At 42.1% G+C, this 16,745-nt stretch overlaps 1 protein-coding gene across 2 annotated transcripts in view; it reads right to left on the reverse strand.

The window, feature by feature from the left end:
- The window catches only part of MICU1 (mitochondrial calcium uptake 1), a 402,009-nt gene that overhangs the window by 203,074 nt on the left and 182,190 nt on the right, over window positions 1–16,745 (reverse strand). The gene's annotated exons all lie outside the window — the stretch shown is intronic.

Raw genomic sequence — 16,745 nt, forward strand, 5'->3', positions numbered from 1 at the left:
GAATTCTAGCGTTTTCCAAGCGAATTACGTGATATTTCAGTTTTTCTGTTTTAATAAATTAGCAAAAATTTCTACATTTCTGTTTCTTCAGTCAAGATGGGCTGCAGAGTGTACATTAATGAGAAAAAAATTGAACTTTTTTGAATTTAACAAATGGCTGCAATGAAACAAAGATTATTCGGCCCCCTGGAACTTTTCAACCTTTTCCCAGGTATCATGCTTCAAACATAAAGATACCAAATGTAAATTTTTGGTGAAGAATCAACAAGTGGGACACAAATGTGAAGTTGAACGAAATGTATTGGTTATCTAAAATTTTTGTGGAAAGTCAAAAAAACTGAAAAGTGGGGCGTGCAATATTATTCGGCCCCTTTAACTTAATACTTTGTTGCGCCACCTTTTGCTGCGATTACAGCTGCAAGTCGCTTGGGGTATGTCTTGATCAGTTTTGTACATCGAGAGACTGAAATTCTTGCCCATTCTTCCTTGGCAAACAGCTCGAGCTCAGTGTGGTTTGATGGAGATCGTTTGTGAACAGCAGTTTTCAGCGCTTTCCACAGATTCTCGATTGGATTCAGGTCTGGACTTTGACTTGGCCATTCTAACACTTGGATACGTTTATTTGTTAACCATTCCATTGTAGATTTTGCTTTATGTTTGGGATCATTGTCTTGTTGGAAGACAAATCTCCATCCCAGTCTCAGGTCATTTGCAAACTCCAACAGGTTTTCTTCAAGAATGGTCCTGTATTTGGCTCCATCCATCTTCCCTTTCCCTGCTGAAGAAAAGCAGGCCCAAACCATGATGCTGCCACCACCATGTTTGACAGTGGGAGCTGTGTTGCCTTTACGCGAAACATATCATTTGACATTGTTGCCAAAAAGTTTGATTTTGGTTTCATCTGACCAGAGCACCTTCTTCCACGTTTGGTCGGTCTCCCAGGTGGCTTTTTGCAAACTTTAAAAGACACTTTTTATGGATATCTTTGAGAAATGATTTTCTTCTTGCCACTCTTCCATAAAGGCCAGATTTGTGCAGTATATGATTGATTGTTGTCCTATGGACAGACTGTCCCACCTTAGCTGTAGATCTCTGCAGTTCATCCAGAGTGATCATGAGCCTCTTGGCTGCATCTCTGATCAGTCTTCTTGCTTGAGATGAAAGTTTAGAGGGACGGCCGGGTCTTGGTAGATTTGCAGTGGTATGATACTCCTTTCATTTCAATATGATTGCTTGCACAGTGCTCTTTGGGATGTTTAAAGTTTTGGAAATCATTTTGTATCCAAATCCGGCTTTAAACTTCTCCACAACAGTATCCCGGACCTGCCTGGTGTGTTCCTTAGTTTTTATGATGCCCTCTGTGCTTCAAACAGAACCCTGAAACTATCACAGAGCAGGTGCATTTATACGGAGACTTGATTACACACCGGTGGATTACGGTATATTTATCATTAGTCATTTAGGACAACATTGGATCATTCTGAGATCCATAATGAACTTCTGATGTGAGTTTTCTGCACTGAAAGTAAATGGGCCGAATAATATTGCACGCCCCACTTTTCAGTTCCTCACTTTCCACAAAAATAACCAATGAATTTCGTTCAACTTCACAATTGTGTCCCACTTGTTGCTGATTCTTCATAAAAAATTTACATTTGGTATCATATATATACACACACACACACACACATATACAGTATATATACAGGGGTTGGACAAAATAATGGAAACACCTGGAAACAGCAACAAAAGTTAGTTTAATATGGTGGAGGTCCACCTTTTGCGGCGATTACAGCCTCAATTCTCCGAGATATGGATTCATACAAGGTGTGAATTGTTTCCAAAGGAATTTTAGCCCATTCTTCAGTTAAAACACGCTCTAGTTCTTTGAGCGACGATGGCGGCGGAAATCGACGTCTAACTTGAATTTCTAAAATCGACCATAAATGCTCAATAATGTTGAGGTCTGGGGATTGTGGGGGCCAGATGAGATGCTCAAGTTCATTAGAATGTTCCTCGTGCCATGCTTTAACGATTCTAGCTGTATGAATTGGTGCATTATCATCATCCTGAAAGATGGTGTTCCCCTCCGGGAACAGTGCTTGAACCATAGGATGCACTTGGTCGCCCAAAATGCCTAAATAATTGCGGCTGTTAATTCTTCCATGATGGGATATCATTGGCCAGGCGGATCTCCATGAAAAAGCACTGCAGATCATCACAGAACCTCCGCCATGTTTTACGGTTGGGAGAAGGCAGTCTGGATGGAATGCTTCTTTCGGCTGTCTCCAAACGTACACTCGGCCGGAGGTCGGAAATAGGGTAAACGATGATTCGTCTGAGAATACCACGTGTTTCCACTGCTCGAGGGACCAATTCTGGAGGTTTCTACACCACTCTAAACGCTTGGAAACATTTGTCATTGAGAGCAGTGGTTTTCTAATTGCAGCTCTTCCGTGGAATCCAGATTTGTGCAGCTTCCGACGAACAGTTTTCGTGGAATCTGGGTTCTGTAGGTGTTCATTGAGCTCAGCAGTGATTTTTGGAGCTGTGGTCTTGCCATCCTCTCACAATTCGCTTTACAGTCCGACGGTCTCTCTCAGTCAACTTCGACTTTCGGCCGGACCTGTGCTTTGCTGCGGACATTTTTCCTTCTCTTTCAAACACAGTCATTAGTTTGGAGACAGTACCTCTTGACACGCCAAGCATTCGGGCACTTTTTGTTACACTAGCGCCTGCCATACGAGCACCAACAATTTGGCCTCTTTGAAAATCTGAGAGGTCTGCCATTGGTATCAGGTTCTCATCAATGTTCTTACAATTCTGCAAAACAAACAGTTAATTTACGTACACATATCACATAACACAAATAATCAACAACAAAACATTACCATATGTCACGGTTTGCATGTTTATAACATGTTCGAAGATTATGATGCCAAAACGTTAGGTGTTTCCATTATTTTGTCCAATCCCTGTATATACACACACACACACACACAATATTATATACGGTATATATAAAATACATCCAGTCGTAGTGCAATAGTTGAGGTATAGACAGCCCAAAAGATAACTGGAATCGTGAGTATAGCAAAAGCCTGGAAACATATACAGAAAATTTATGGGAGAATGTTATACCCGAGTCACTTTAATGCAGGGTACGGAAACATAGGCTATGTGCACACGGTGCGGATTCTGCTGCGGATCCGCAGTGTTTCTGCAGCTGCAGGTCCGCAGCAGATTTAGGTGCGTTGTACAGTACCATTGTTTTCAATGGTAAACTGGAAAACGATGTGCACATGCTGCAGATTTTTCCGCGCGGTTTTGCTGCGGTTTACAATCCGCAGCATGTCAATTCTTTAGTGCAGAAACGCTGCAGTTTCACACCTCATCCATTATGAGGTGTGAAACCACAGGCAAAACCGTAGGATTTTAGTCCTGCGGATTTATCTGCGGTTTTTACTACAAAATCCGCAGAGCCAAAAAACTCCGTGTGCACATACCCATAGACTTGTTTTTTTTGTGTATTGCTAGAAAGAGGTTACAGTTCATATAAGGTAAAAGAAGAATCCTTAATTATGTGAACATTATATGATCCAAACCTGTAACCAATCTATTCTGACTATTCCTTAAATGGTCCAATCATCTGGGCAGAATAGCAATCCTGTGTGGGTTGCAAGGTGTATCAAGGTTGTAGATTGGGCAGTTTTATATCATGTAGCCAAATAGTGCTTCCAGAATTAAAGCTCAGAGTGTCAGACATGTGACGTGTCACAGAGGGTATGTCTAGACCTGAACGTAGGGTAGTGTGCATGATGTTGCAGTGGACGTGTCCACCGGGAGTTAAGCTAAGATGTGTGTCTAGGCAACATGAATGACGTCACGCGATGGACGTGTTTATCAGGGGTTGTATTGATAATCGTAATGGTGGGCATAACCCTAGGGAGGTGCGACCTGCATTATGGGGAGAGTGACACTGGGAAGGGCGGTAGGAACACATTGTAGAAACATGTTTAATGCTGTTGTCTTTCAACAATTGCGAATGGCGTACTGGGGGACACCTGAAAGGGCGATCAGAATCCATTGTGTGGGGAAGTGACTTTAATGTAATAGTGAGCAAGTGTGAACAATGTCATAGAAGGTATGTTTCCAGTTAAAAAGGACATAGGAGGATGTCCAAGTGACGTGATAACGTCATAGGGACTGTGTCTGTGAGCAGATACTAGGACTCCTCCATATATTTCTATTACAAGACACTATGTAGTATTAGCTCTGGTCTCATTGTAATGGATCTAAAATGGTAAGGGATTTGCTGTGTCACTAGCTGGATTAGTTAGATATTATATAAACCCACTCGCTCGAGACTCTACTGTAGATCTTCCCACATATATGAGCTTTGATGTTATATGTACAGTACACAGGTTTTCATCTTTCCTAGTCCCTAAGCTGCGTTCCCAATAGAGATGGATTGTTTGATGACAAGGTCAGCCATACTAGAATAAAAACGGAGAATAGAAGATTTCTGAATTAAACATCAAAAAAGAAGTGGTGTTTTATTCCTTGCCAGTAGCTTATACATGCAAGATCACTTGATGGTCTTGGTACCTCTTTCACTATTGAAACATTTTTTTTCTGCATACATTTTGAATGTACAATAATTAACATTAATTCCTTCTGGTTTGCTACATACTGGAGCAATAATTGTGTTTTTTCAAATGTTATACTAAAAAGCCTAATTTTCCACTTAATGACCTTGAAACAAAAATGCCCTCCTAGGAGACAAAGATGGCAGCGCGCTCCTAGGAGACAAAGACAGCAGCGCGCTCCTAGGAGACAAAGACGGCAGCGCGCTCCTAGGAGACAAAGACGGCAGCGCGCTCCTAGAAGACAAAGACGGCAGCACGCTCCTAGAAGACAAAGATGGCAGCGCACTCCTAGGAGACAAAGACGGCAGCGCGCTCCTAGGAGACGAAGACGGCAGTGCGCTCCGAGAAGATTCAGCAGCTTCCTTGCCACAGGAGACAAGCTGGTGACCGCTGAGAGAAACAGACCAGAACTGTAGAGGAGGGAAGAGGCTGATAGAAGTGAAAATTGCACTGCTTTGACATGGTTAAAATAATGGTGAGCGTTAACCCAGAGATACTAATCTTTACTTCTATTTGTAGGACCTTTAATTCTGAAGAATACAATCATCCTAGCAGCAAAACATTCAACAGACATGAAAGTTACAAGTAATTATTTGATGTGCCTTCACCTTATGAAGTGCCGTATATTTCAGTAGAATAAGGGGCATTCTTCTTTGCTCATAATTAACACTTTTTGAGGAAGGCATTCATTACGATCTACCAACAGTGCTGCATGCTGCTCTATCCTTCGTGTCATAAATGATGGCGCCCCGGACACAGGCGCTGATCGGAAGTGATTAGAGAGATCAGAAAATTATAAAAAAGATAATTGTGGAACTTTTGATGAAGAGCTCAATTACAAACTGCAGAGCTGGCTTCTATAAATCACATTCCCTGCAGCAGTGTTTAAATACTAAAGTTAAAAATGATTTGTGAAGCATATGGACAATGCAAGTACAGTGTCACGGACAGTGAAAAGCAATGGCACAGCAGTGCGAAAATGGAGACGCATACCACATCTTACTGTGGTTCACTATTCAGGTTCTATCACAACTGGAATCAATTAAATAACCTTTCCTTAGTAAATGTGGTTTTCTTAAAGGGAACCTGACAGCAGGATTTACCTAGGGGGTAGTAAGAGCACTTTATCAGTCTTCCAATATTTTTAAAGATCTCTATCTACAGTATACGTGTATGTTTGATAAAGTTAAATCCTCCTTGCCTGCAGGTAGCGGACAGCTGTCATTTGCTAAGTGCACTGGGATCAGGCCTACAGTGGCATGACTGAGATCCCAGAGTAGGGCCAGTCGTTCCCCTCCTCTTCCTCACTGCACTTGGTGGGGTGTCAGTCACACTGTTTTGAGAATGATCCCAGCATGCTATAACAGTGATTGACAGCGGTCCTGGACTAATCTGCTACCTGAAGACAAGGAGAATTTAACATTCTTTTCAAACATACAAAAAATTGCGTTTATGTATAACACGGGGTCATTAAAAACAGTGCTAGGAGACTGATAAAGAACTTCTAAAACCCCCTAGGGGTAAATCCTGCTGTAAGATTCTCTTTAAATATGGAGTGATCCTCACTATCTCATAGCTAAAACACATGTTTCAGAAAGAGTACATTTGCTCAACTGCTCTACTTTGTGCAATCCTGCGGGGTCTGTGCTTGATGAGCATTAGGCAAAAGATAGAACTTTATTTACAAAAGTGCAATTTTTCGTATAAAAATCTATGAAATAAAATAAATTATTTTGAAATCTAGCTGTTGCTCGACTGGTTCAGCCAAGCACTATTGCTCTAGACTCGCCCATTTATGATACATGCATGCTCATCCGCTGAGCGTGCCTATTGAGTAGATTATCTCTTTTAAAAAAGGTTGTCTAGGCATTTAATATTGAAGATATAATCACATCGGTGGGGGCTGCAACTGGCACTCCCTACACACAAGCTGTTATTAGGTCTGGTGATAAATGCAAGAAAACACTGATTGTGGCTGAACAGCACAGCTCCATTCAATGTGCAGTGGTGCTGCATCTGATCGGACATTCATCTGATGAGTACGACCACCTTTATGTCTGCTGAGGTTAAAGCCACTTGAAGCAAACCTGCTAACCGCAACAACACTAATCAGGCATGGTCATCTTCATTCAAGCAAAACTTGCACTGGAAGGCTATGCGCAGTCTGATTTCCAATGCCTGCTCCTCCAGGATCCGGCTCCAGTTCTACTCTACATGCCATTATTCCTTCTACACATTAATAATGTAAAGAATAATTACAGGATAAAGAACTACTGTATGTGGGTATTTACATAGCAATTAGGGACCTTTTAGTGCTAATGGCACTTCCAGTATTCGCTTTGCATTTTTCCCTCTATTTTTAGTTTCTAAAACTAATAACGGTCAGGTTCCTACAGTCGACCTCACTTTCTGCTAATCACATCTATGGAGATAATCATTTAGCAATTAGCAACATGCTGCAAGGAAATGAAAGCTTTTCTTCTTAATTTGTTGAGGAAGAAAAGATTGAGAGAGCAACAATAAGGAAATAAAAATGAAAACAAACATGAGAAGATGCAATAAGGGGCTCAATAAACGTGCTTTTTTTCTTTAAGAAATACTTCATCCCGTTAGAAATTAAGATTTTAATCATTTCAGTAAATTGAAGTGTCTAATGGGGAAAAAATAAGAATGAAAATAAAAGTTAGCAAACAATAGTGTCCTCTCCCTACTCTGATCACCTACGGACAGTTTCAGAAGAGAGTAAGAATCTTCAACCCCTTATTCGAGGTTTGCAGACTCAAGAAAAGTGACACGGAGCTCAAAAAGAGATTACTACAGTTGCCTTATATTCAACTGTTGGTATGATGAAAATTCGGACATCATAAAAGGGGTTAACCTGCTGCTGTCAGAGATTGTCTGCTGCATTTATGTGGTTAAACAGGAGCACTTCAAGCCATCTCTGCTGGCTGCTGTTAAGCCCCCGTCACACACAGCGAGATCGCTAGCGAGATCGCAGCTGAGTCACAAGTTTTGTGACGCAACAGCGATCTCACCAGCGAAATCGCTGTGTGTGACACCTATCAGCGACCAGCCCCCACCCCCCGCCGGGTATTGCTGATCGTGCATGAAGGCCTGGACATTTTTTTGATCGTTGCTCTCCCGCTGGCCAGCACACATCGCTGCTGTGGCAGGCGGGAGACCAGCAATCAGTGAGCTGGAGCCTGGTATCCAAGGTAATCCGTGGGTTACTAAGCGTGCGTGTCACTTAGTTACCCGCTGTGTACCTTAGATACCAGCGTGCTGGTGCAGGGAGTTGGTAACCAAGGTAAACAGCGGGTTTCTAAGCGCCGCACGGCACTTAGAAGCCCGCTGTTTACCTTGGTTACCAGCTCCCTGCAGCAGCCCGCTGGTATCTAAGGTACACAGCGGGTAACTAAGCGACGCCCTCGCTTGTTACCCGCGTCGTCGCTGGTCCTCATCGCTGGTGAGATCTGCCTGTTTGGCAGCTCACCAGCGATCATGAAGCAACACACCAGTGATCCTGACAAGGTCATATCGTTGTCGGGATCCCTGGTGCGTCGCTATGTGTGACGGGGCCTTAGAGGTAGGTGGTAGCTGTATAAGACAGCAGGCACCTACACTGTGTGGAGTGGGTTCAGCTCCTCCTCAGCCTGTTCACATTAATACGCCCTTCCAGTGATGTATAATTACTTACTTTTAGGCCATGTTCCCACTGACCAAATACTGAAGGTGGCTTCAGTATTTGGTCAGTATTTTACATCAGTATTTGTAAGCTAAAACCAAGAGTGGAGCAAATCAGAGGAAAAGTATAATAGAAACCAGTCACCATTCTGCAATTTTGATCCCCTCCTGGTTTTGCATTACAAATACAGATGTAAAATACTGACCAAATACTAAATGTGGCCTTACTCAAATCATCATATTATCTGTTTGAAGATTCCAGATGAGTCTGAAGATTAAGAAGACATTGCTTAAATCATCTTCAAAGATCATAGTTAGGGTTATTAATTAAAGTATCACATGAATTGTACGGGCACAGACAGACCTAATGGGATTTGAAGAATTGGCTTTAATTGGGAAAATGACTTTCTGAAGCATTCCATATATTTTCCTTTAAAATGTTCAGCAAGCTAATGCAACTCATAAAACCTGTAAGTGATGGGTCATAACAGCATCCTTTAATAAAATGTCATGTTTTGTTACAGATTTACTAAAATATTCTAGATGAAATATATCAGTGAAAAAAAAAGATAAAAAGTTCACATCAAAAAACCTGTACAATGTGTTTTACTATGACTAAAGGTTTCTTATCTCGCACATAAACCAAATGGAAGACTTAAAAAGAGAATATAAAAATAAGATGAAAAAATATTTATTCAGTTTTTATCCACAAAGATTTGGCAAGAGCAGGATGTCCAAAATGTCCTAACGTTTATTTCCTCCATTTAGGCTGCCTAAACTTTTTATAAATTCCAGAGACTTTTAAGACTACCCATGAAATGAAAGCTAAAGAAGCACTCCCATCAACATTATTAACCTCTTAAAGGGAATCTGTCACCCTTTTTTTGCGCTATCAGCTGCCGGCATTGACATCAGGGGCTTATCTACAGCATTCTGTAATGCTGTAGATAAGCCCCCCCCCCGATGTAACCTGAAAGATAAGAAAAACATGTTAGATTATACTCACCGCTGGGGGGTGGTCCGGTCCGGCTCCTCCCATCTTCATACGATGACGTCCTCTTCTTAATTCCTGCAGTAACTCCGGCGCAGGCGCAGTGCTCTGCCCTGTTGAGGGCAGAGCAGAGTCCTGCAGTGCGACGGCGTTGGGAGAGGTCCAGCGCCTGCGCACTGCAGTATTTTGCTCTGCCCTCAATAGGGCAGAGCAGTGCGCCTGCGCCGGAGCCACTACAGGAAGTAAGAAGAGGACGTCATTGTATGAAGATGGGAGGAGCCGGAACGGACAGCGACACCCATCAGACCTGACCGCCCCCTGCGGTGAGTATAATCTAACATGTTTTTCTTATCTTTCAGGTTACATCGGGGGCTTATCTACAGCATTACAGAATGCTGTAGATAAGCCCCTTATGTCAATGCCGGCAGCTGATAGCGCAAAAAAAGGTTGACAGATTCTCTTTAATATATTGCAATCATCATATTATACAGCATAGTGTACTTACAGTTGCTCATTTTGCTTTTCTACCCAGTTAATTTTTCTCTTTCCCATTAAGTCTATGACATCCCGTGCTTAAATACTTATTAGCTGAATCCTCTTAAGCTTTATGTAGAAACAGGAAATCTCATTACTCCATGAGTCATCACTGCATAAGTCAATAGCAAGGGGTAAGGAGTGGAACATCTGGGTCAAGAGTTGAGGAAAGAATGATTTCGGAGCCGGAACCGGCAGGTGTGTATGAATTATGCATACTCCCGGCCAGAGCCCTCTACTGAGTGTGGCCTTGCTCCATACACGTGTATGGAGTGAGGCCATGACCACCAAAAGGAATTTCGCTGGGAGTATGAATAACACATACATACCCGCCAGTCCCAACTCAGAAACCAGCGAATCCCCGCAGCGCACAGTGCACTGCACACTTATTGATTTAGACAGGACAGCCCCTTTAACAGGATAAAAACTTTGATGGGAGTGCTTATTTAATTACTTTAATCTACCACTGAGGTCACTTTTTTTCTAAATGTGTAGGGGACTAGTCCAGAAGAGTACATTTTTATTCTACTTTAGATCACCAAAGCGTCTAACGAGTGGAAACCAGGACAGTTGGCATGCAAGGATCTTAGCTCCACCTGAGTGACTGCAACATGTTTGAAAAATGTTTTAATAATGGTTGCCGTATAAGTAACTAGTAATATTTAATTTACTCTAATGATTGGGGCGTTTTCCTAGTCAAATACAATCTTCTGACCTAAGAATTGGCTAGGAGTTAATACTCAAGAGAACAAGATGCACAGTCACCGTTTCATCAGTCATGACCAGGTACATTTATCATGTGGGGCAGCCAACGTTAATATATGCAACACACTGGCTGTTAGGATCAATAATGGTAAACGGTACAATCAATACGTACAGTAGAGACTCCTTCAGAGGAATGCTCCTCCACTGATCAACAACTGCTCTTAGAATACAGCTAAGGTGCCCGTTAACTACACAATTTGGGCTAAACTTTTTTATTATGGTATTTTGTTCACCTCAATCAAAGCGAAGAGTAAAAAAACAATGTTATAATGTTAATCCTAGTAGTCCCAAAAATTCAAATTAAATTGACAACACTTCACTAAATATATACTACCCACAATGTGGGGAAAAAGAAAGAGTAATCCCAGGATACGAAGAGATTCCTGGAACAATTATTAAAATGTTATTATATTGAAAAAATACATAAATAGTATACGAGTAAAAAACGAAAGGGAAAGCTTCACGAAAGGGACACTAAATAAGTCTGGAGAAACCAAAGAAATACTGTGATGGTCAAAACACAGCAGTCTAGAGTATGAAGCAATAAAGTGCAAGTGCTAGCAATACTGAAATTAAATAACTATTCATCAACTCCTGCCCAACTAGAACTATTCATCAAGAACTCATCATCTCCAGCCTCAACTATTGCAATATCCTCTGCTGTGGCCTCCCGCACCGCTCCACTCCATCCTCAATTCTGCTGTCCGCCTAATCCACCGTTCCCCACGCTACTCTTCTGCTTCTCCCCTCTGCAAATCACTTCATTGGTTGCCAATTCCCAAACGTATCTAGTTCAAGCTGCTAATACTGACCTACAAAGTCGTCCATTATCTGTCTCCACTTATTTCTGAACGTATCTCCCTAGATCTACCAACATGCAACCTCCAGTCCCCCCCAAGACCTCATTCTCGCCTCTAAGGCTTCTCCTGGGTATCCCTCATCCTCTTGAATCCTGTGCCGCCACACAACCAAGTATCTGTCACACTCTGAATCTTCAGACAGAACTTGAAAACCCATCTCTTCAAGAAAGCTTACAACCTGAAAGGACTGCGCTGCCACCTCACCACCACCAGAACTGCTGAAACCCCCTACCCTATTGTCTGCTTCCTCATTAAGCCTGGAAAAGCAGGGTCCTCTCCTTTCTGTACCAGTCTGTAATTAGTTTGATCACCACTATTTAGATTTGTATTTTGCATGTAAGGACTTCTCACTACCGTAACGCATGTTTGCATTTTCACGCCAGGCTCCCTAGACAGCATCTTCTAAGTTCTCCCACTGGAAACGCCACTATTGCATTAAACGCACCAGGCAGCCACCCAAGTATATCTAAACCACTAGTTATAGCGATGTTTGTAAAAGACCCAGGCTATCGCTTCCAATAATCCACTGTTGTGGATTTTGTGGTGTGCAAGTTTATACTGAACTTACCGTATATAATTAAAAATTTGCTGCTAAGAATATGTGAGTGCGGCTGATTCACCTCAACTTGTCTATTTTTGGATATGTCCAGTTCAGCCAGCACCACTTCCACTGTTGTGTGCACATCCTTCCCATTCCCTATAGGCCTGCTGAAGACACCCGTGCCTCTCAATATGATCCTCCTGTGAAAACCAGCCAGTAGCTAGCGTTCATACGAGACTGTGATTTTCCCTATTCATAGCAGTGCATTAGCACTGCTATGTACTAGCAAAAGTGATCAGATGATTGCAGCTTCAAGTCCCCTAAGGGGAGTAACAAATACAGTACAAAAGAGAAAAAAATATTTATAAAAATATGAAAAAAATAAAAGCACAAAAGTTCAAATCAACCCCCTTTGCACCATTAAAAAACACCCACATTTGGTATCACTGCTTTCATAAAAGTCTGATCCATCAAAATATAAAATAAATTACTCCAATCAGTAAACGATGTAACAGGTAGAAAAATAATTGAAACAGCAGAATTACTGACTGTCTTGTGGCCGACGTAAAACTGCAATAGCAGGCAATCAAAACACTGTACGAACCCCAACATTTTATCAGTAAAGACGTTAATCTAGAGCACAAAAAATAAGCCCTCACACAGATCGATATCCCAAAAATGAAAAAAGTCCTGTGTTTTGAAACCAGCGACCACTGCAAATTTATATATTCATATTAACATATTTCTGATTTTTTTTCACAACTTAAAAACAAAAACTATACACGTTTGGTATCTGCGTAATCTTATTGACCTGGAGAATCATACAATGCCTTGCAAAAGTATTCGGCCCCCTGGAACTTTTCAAACTTTTCCCACATATCATGCTTCAAACATAAAGATACCAAATGTAAATTTTTGGTGAAGAATCAACAAGTGGGACACAATTGTGAAGTTGAACGAAATTTTTTGGTTATTTTAAAGTTTTGTGGAAATTCAAAAACTGAAAAGTGGGGCGTGCAATATTATTCAGCCCCTTTAACTTAATATTTTGTTGCGCCACATTTTGCTGCAATAACAGCTGCAAGTCGCTTGGGGTATGTCTCTATCAGTTTTGTACGAGAGACTGAAATTCTTGCCCATTCTTCCTTGGCAAACAGCTCGAGCTCAGTGAGGTTTGATGGAGATCGTTTGTGAACAGCAGTTTTCAGAACTTTCCACAGATTTTCGATTGGATTCAGGTCTGGACTATGACTTAGCCATTCTAACACCTGGATACGTTTATTTGTTAACCATTCCATTGTAGATTTTGCTTTATGTTTGGGATCATTGTCTTGTTGGAAGACAAATCTCCATCCCAGTCTCAGGTCTTTTGCAAACTCCAACAGGTTTTCTTCAAGAATGGTCCTGTATTTGGCTCCATCCATCTTCCCCGTCCCTGCTGAAGAAAAGCAGGCCCAAACCATGATGCTCCTACCACTATATTTGACAGTGGGGATGGTGTTTTCAGGGTGATGAGCTGTGTTGCCTTTACGCCAAACATATCATTTGGCATTGTTGCCAAAAAGTTTGATTTTGGTTTCATCTGATCAGAGCACCTTCTTCCACATGTTTGGTGTGTCTCCCAGGTGGCTTGTTGCAAACTTTAAATGACACGTTTTATAGATATCTTTGAGAAATGGCTTTCTTCTTGCCACTCTTCCATAAAGGCCAGATTTGTACAGTGTGCAACGGATTGTTGTCCTATGAACAGACTGTCCCACCTCAGCTGTAGATCTCTGCAGTTCATCCAAAATGATCATGGGCCTCTTGGCTGCATCTCTGATCAGTCTTCTCCTTGTTTGAGATGAAAGTTGACAGGGACGGCTGGGCCTTGGTAGATTTGCAGTGGTATGATACTCCTTCCATTTCAATATGATCGCTTGCACAGTGCTCCTTGGGATGTTTAAAGCTTTGGAAATCATTTTGTATCCAAATACGGCTTTAAACTTCTCCACAACAGTATCACGGACCTGCCTGTTGTGTTCCTTGGTCTTCATGACGCTCTCTGTGCTTCATACAAAACCCTGAGATTATCACAGAGCAGGTGCATTTATATGGAGACTTGATTACACACGTGGATTATATTTATCATCATTAGTCATTTAGGACAACATTGGATCATTCAGAGACCCACAATGAACTTCTGGAGTGAGTTTGCTGCACTGAAAGTAAAGGGGGTCGAATAATATCGCACGCCCCACTTTCAGGTTTTGAATTTCCACAAAAATTTAAAATAACCAATAAATTTTGTTCAACTTCACAATTGTGTCCCACTTGTTGTTGATTCTTCACCAAAAAATTACATTTGGTATCTTTATATTTGAAGCATGATGTGGGAAAAGGTTGAAAAGTTCCAGGGGGCCGAATACTTTCGCAAGGCACTGTATTGTCAAGTCAGTTGTACTATATAGTGAACATAGTAATTAAGGTTGAAGGAAGCCTTTAAGTCCATCTAGTTCAACCCATATCCTAACCTATCATGCCCTAACATGTTGATCCAGAGGAAGGCAAAAAAATAACCCATGTGGAAAACAGTAAGCTTCACTTTGAGGAAAAAAATTCCTTCCCGACTCCACATACGGCAATCAGACTAGCTCCCTGGATCAACGCAATATCAAGGAAACTAGTGTATATAACCTGTGTTCTGCCTTCTTCCACGTATGACGCTGTATGGATTCCAGCATACAGCTAAACCCTTCATTCACTCCCAGTAAAAAGACTATATGGGTGCTTAAGTCTATATTTATTGAGATGATGTGAACAACAATGGTAGATGATAAAGGATGATATAGTGGAGGAGATTGGTGAACACAATTGTTAATGAGATCAGGTAAAAACTATAAAGAAACAGACAGTACAATACATCAGTACTGGCAGATAACAACATAGCAATAATACAGGGTGCTATTACCACAGTAGGAGGCATTATTACAGAAGTTGAGTAAAGGCCCCGTCACACTAAGCGACTTACCAGCGATCCCGACACCGATATCAAGGTGTCAGGATCGCTGGTAAGTCGCTATATGATCGCTGGTGAGCTGTCACACAGACAGCTTCACCAGCGATCAGCACAGCGATGCCGAGCGCCCGGCATCGCTTGCCATCGCTGTAAAAAATAGAATCAAAATAAAAAATATAGTTATTCTCACCTTCCGACGTCCCACGCAGCCATCCCGCCTCTCTCCACGCTCCGGTCCCAGTGATCCTTTGCACGAATGACCGCGAGACTTTGTTATCCCGCGAGACCCTGACATCTCGCGGTCATTCGTGCAAAGGATCACTGGGACCGGAGCGTGGAGAGAGGCAGGATGGCTGAACGCGACGTCGGAAGGTGAGAATAACTATATTTTTTATTTTTTGTATTATTTTTTACACCTGATCGCTGGTCTCCCGCCTGTCACACACAGCGATGCGTGCTGGCCAGCGGGAGACAAGCGACAAAAGAAATGTCCAGAGGTTTCTTCCAGCGATCAGCGATACCGGCAGGGGGGCCGCTCGCTGATCGCTGTCACACACAGCGATCTCGCTGGTGAGATCGCTGTTACGTCACAGAAGTTGTGACTCAGCAGCGATCTCACTACCGAGATCGCTTAGTGAGACGGGGCCTTAATACAACACAATGCAGGGAAGAGAGATATCTAAGCAACTCAAGGCTGCCAGCATTGCACTAACTGAACAGGGGTGCATCTGTCTAACATGGAGTGCAAAGGCATTACAAGGAGGTGGAAATACATTGCACATATCATGGGGGCTGCATTATGGCTAGTTAACACAGATGCATAGCACAACACATAACTGCATTAAACCCTCACCGGAATCAGCTTGCCAGAAGCAGCGATTTTGCAGAGAGCAGGAAACATGTGAGTAGCTCAGAGAACCGGGAGAAAATGGCTACAAGCTTCAAGCCCGGGAAACCTGGAAGTGCGGTTCTAAACAGAATAACTATTAAAGGGAAAGGATTCTAAATCCATGAACAGGAAAGAGAAGGGCAACTATGACATCTAATGGCCGTAACTGGAACAGCACTTAAGAAATGTTTTGCTGCACATGAATGAGCAGAACAACCTGTAATATTATACTTTTCAAGAAAGGCATCCAGGCCCTTCTTAAATTTTAGTAGGGAATCACTCATTACAACGTCATACAGCAGAGAGTTCCATAGTCTCACTGATCTTACAGTAAAGAATCTGCATCTGTGATTATGCTTAAACCTTCTTTCCTCCAGACGTAGAGGATGCCCCCTTGTCCCCGTCACAGGTCTAAGAGTAAAAAGATCATTAGAAAGGTCTTTGTACAGTCCCCGCATATATTTATACATTGTAATAAGATCACCCCTAAGCCTTCATTTTTCCAAACTAAATAACCCCAAGTGTAATAACCTGTCTTGGTATTGCAGACCCCCCATAAGCCTAATAACCTTGGTCGCTCTTCTCTGCACCCGCTCCAGTTCAGCTATGTCTTTCTTATACACTGGAGACCAGAACTGTACACAATATTCTAAGTGTGGTCGCACTAGTGACTTGTATAGAGGTAAAATTATGTTCTCCTCATGAGCATCTATGCCTCTTTTAATGCATCCCATTATTTTATCTGCCTTTGCAGCAGCTGCCTGACACTGGCCACTAAATGTGAGTTTGTCGTCCACCCATACACCCAGGTCTTTTTCAGTGACCGTTTTGCCC

This window comes from Dendrobates tinctorius, unplaced genomic scaffold, assembly GCF_039654945.1.
Source record: "Dendrobates tinctorius isolate UK_male_01 unplaced genomic scaffold, ASM3965494v1 ptg000089l, whole genome shotgun sequence".
Classification (NCBI taxonomy): Eukaryota; Metazoa; Chordata; class Amphibia; order Anura; family Dendrobatidae; genus Dendrobates; species Dendrobates tinctorius.